This window comes from Centrocercus urophasianus, unplaced genomic scaffold (genome assembly GCF_019232065.1).
Source record: "Centrocercus urophasianus isolate 14NV4802_14NV808 unplaced genomic scaffold, USGS_Curo_1.0 seq_17, whole genome shotgun sequence".
NCBI lineage: Eukaryota > Metazoa > Chordata > Aves > Galliformes > Phasianidae > Centrocercus > Centrocercus urophasianus.
In genome coordinates this window covers 1,576,854-1,580,434 of record NW_024884722.1, presented here as the reverse complement: position 1 = coordinate 1,580,434, position 3,581 = coordinate 1,576,854, and positions in this window count along the sequence as shown.

The window sequence follows — 3,581 nt, the reverse complement described above, 5'->3', positions numbered from 1 at the left end:
GGAAGGAAGGAAGGAAGGAAGGAAGGAAGGAAGGAAGGAAGGAAGGAAAGTAAAAGAAAAAAGAAGAGAAAAGGAAAGAAGGAAAAAAGAAGAGTAGGAAAAGGAGCAACAATAAGAGAAAGAGAGGAAGAAAAGAAAGAACAGGAAGGAAGAAGGAAAAGGAGAATGGCGATGTAGGATGTCACGAACAATAGTAAAATAGCTTGGCAAACAGTTCAATAAATGGTTCAATACTTGTGATACTATCCAAACAAAGACTTGCAGCCATTAATTTTAAAAAGTTCGGCGAATCTTCTTTCAGCAGTAAATATTTAATCACAGCAATATGTAAGCTGCCCTCCCATATTTTATCTCCTAACCAGGACTGCGTAGTGAACCTGCCCTTAATAACTTTGACCAAAGCAATATTTTGCCATTCCTCTCCTGCCACCGGGTGATGGACTGCGTCCGGCCGCGCTGTGCATTGGGCACTGCACTCCCGTGGGCCCAGCCCCTCTCCCCACAGCCCGGGGACACAGAGGAAACACAGTGGCTGTTACAAATCCCCTCTGAGAGGAAAGGTGTGTTGCCAGGAGAAGAAATCTACCTCGTATCAAATGCCACCCTCTGCTCCTGGAAGCTGCATCTCCGCAGCAGTGCCTTTTCTTCCAAAGGCATGTGCAGCTTTTAGGGATGTCATCTTCGGTCGTGCTTAATAATTGACGAGGAGGCCTTGCAGGTCTGCAAAGCTTACACAAAGCTTACACAACCCGGCCCTATTTATTTCTTTTTCTTTTTTCTTTTTTTTTTTTTTTTCTTGCACAGGGATCCCCCCGCAAAGAAAAAGAAAAGGTTAGCGGGTTTCCCACAACAACCCCCACCTCCCCACCACCATGGCCCCTCCGGCCGCTGGCCCCCCCAGTCCCGCCGCCCCCCTCTTGCATTTGTTATCCTAATAAAAGTTTCTCGGCCCCGCCATAAAGTTGTCACTTTAAAGGCACGTTATGAAAAACAAGCGTCAGCGTGTCAGCAGGCAGGGTGAATATGGATGGAGGGGGTGGGGGGGATTTAATAAAAGGTATTGAGGAATTAAGCTGCGCGGAGGCAATCTTCTGTTTCCCAGCCCTGGGAAGGTCGGCTGCCAGGAAAATATTAATATTCCCTCTTAAGCCCCAATCAGACGCGCGCTCCGCATCGGGAAAACTTCGAGCCCTATAGAATCAGAGGAGAACCCATGGGGCCATACACAGGATTTCAGGGGGGGTGAGGGGGGATCCCACGTGCAAGCACCGTCCTGCCCAGGGGGGCACAGGGGACACGGGCTGTGCTATGGGGACAGCGTGAGCAGCCGCGGTGATAGAGCACTGCCTGCACCACCAGCACAGCGAGCGCATTCCTGGGGAATCAAGAGAAGGCAAAAGCATTTCGGAGCCCTCTGAGCATTTTATTAAAGGCAGGAGGGTTTGGTGGTTTTTTTGTTTGTTTTTTTTTTGTGTGTGTTGTTTCTTTTTTTCTAATTAAGCGAGGGAAGCGGATTCCGTGGCAAATCCTTTTGTGTGCGTGTGCGTAAAGTTCAGCCCGCGCTTCGAGGAGCGTTCGCGGCGTGCTGCTTTTCAAAGGCGTTTTTCAAAAGAGCTCGTGGGTTTGCAGACTCCAAAAAACATCATTAGGTTTGGAATGAACCCCGTCACATTATATGAACCAACATAATAAAACCTGCGAGCCTTACAAAGAGTCAGGAAAGTTCAAACGTGAAGCGAGTTAACATAAAAATTGCTAGAAAACACAGGAATAGTAATTTGGGGATAAGAAAGGAGGTAGAATTCGTGTTATAAGTGCAAGTGATCTGGAAATAGCTGTTTGTCTTGGACATTTCCAGGGAAGTGACATCATGTGCTGTGTCTATTGGGATATTAGTTCTGCATTTTTCAGCCCAGATTCTGGCACTAAAGTTGGCAAAATTAGACCATTTTGTTAAACTGATCTTCGAGCCGCCCACCTCCACCACGCATTACAGCACACCTATGACATGACCCAAGAACAATGGGTGAAAAATGGGCTATAAAAACATGAATGGCCTGCTTCATATAAAGCAGATTTTATAGCGCAGGTGTGCCTTCATTTATCGATACTGTAAAGCAGTGAGATCATGCTGGCAGTAAAACACAACATTTGTAAAACAACAACAAAAAAATTCTATTAATTAAAAATGTAATGGCACAGATAAAAACTCAACAGGGTGTTTTATAAATATATTTGATATTTTGTCATCAGATGCTTTACATCATCTGACACGGAACTCAGCCAGTTCTGAGAAGGATATCTGGAAAGGAGGGAAAAAAAAGACTTAATTGAACTGTAAAACTATAGACCACGTTTAGGAAAAACCAGGCACGTAAAAATATCTATTTAATAAGTGCCGTTTAAGTTGTTAAAGCTGGTGGTGTTTTTCAGTGAGGGTTTTTTTTCCTTCACTCATTAGGATATGAATGGGAAAAATTATGAATAGGAAATCCTGCTGGAGTTTTTATTGCCTATTTCCTTTCGGGAAGATGGCATTGTTCCTCTTTTAAAAAAGGGAAGGGGCGTAAAACAAGCCTAGACGTATGACAGACATCCTTCAAAGCTCGGGCTGCAGAAGTATGCTGTTATGTATTTTTGTTACTTACAAGGCAAAGGCTGTTCTATTTTTAAGCAGGGCTGTGCTGCTGTGTATGTTTCACTTCCCTCGAAAGGGGTTTTGGCATAATGTTGTTTTGATTAAGGGAGATTTCTGTTCTATTCTATTTAGGTTCTTATATGTGCTTTGTGTTTTGCTTTTTTTTACTACACAATGCAGGGGGAGAGGCAGGAGTGAGGGATTATTTGGGGTTGGGTTTTCTTCATATATATTTTTTTCCTGGAGCTCATTCCAGGACAGGGAATAATTTTTTTTTTCTGCCCACAGCACCATCTTCTGAAATCCTGCAAGGCTCTGCAGAACCCACCTGTCGAGCTGCCTGCCAGAAGGCAATGGGGTCTTCCCCGCCTCGTTGGTTTGTTTTTGTTGCTTTTTTTTCTTTCTTTTTTTTTCTTTTTTTTTTTTTTAATAGGAAAAAAAAGAACCTGCCAAATTTCCTGGGCAGAGGTCTCTCTCTCCATCACCCAAAGCTGCACTCTGCAGTCCTGGCACTGGAAGTCAGTGGGTCTGCCTCTTCCATCTCACAGCAGCCCTGGTGGGGCAAAGAGAAGTGATCTGGGATGTGTAGGTTACTGCCCCTGAGGCTGCTCTGTGAGCAGGGGGGGTCCCCAAGCCCGGGGGTTCCCTCCAGACCCTCTCCCAGGGACTGCGCTCAGCCCCCTCCTTAACCTCTCCTTATTGCCTCCCCCTCCCCGACTGCTGCAATTCCAGCTTGTGTCATCGTGTTCGGCACAGATGTTTCAACAGCTGTACACGTTGAGCATGTTTTAAGAGAGATTTTTGATTAGTTTTCCTTTTCTGACTCATCCTGGTGGCCTGATAACAATCTCAACCACTGCTGCAGGGCAATATGTTGGCAACCACATGGACTGCCACCAAGGCCAAAGCCTCCCAGCACTCTGCAGCATTCCTTAAACTCAGT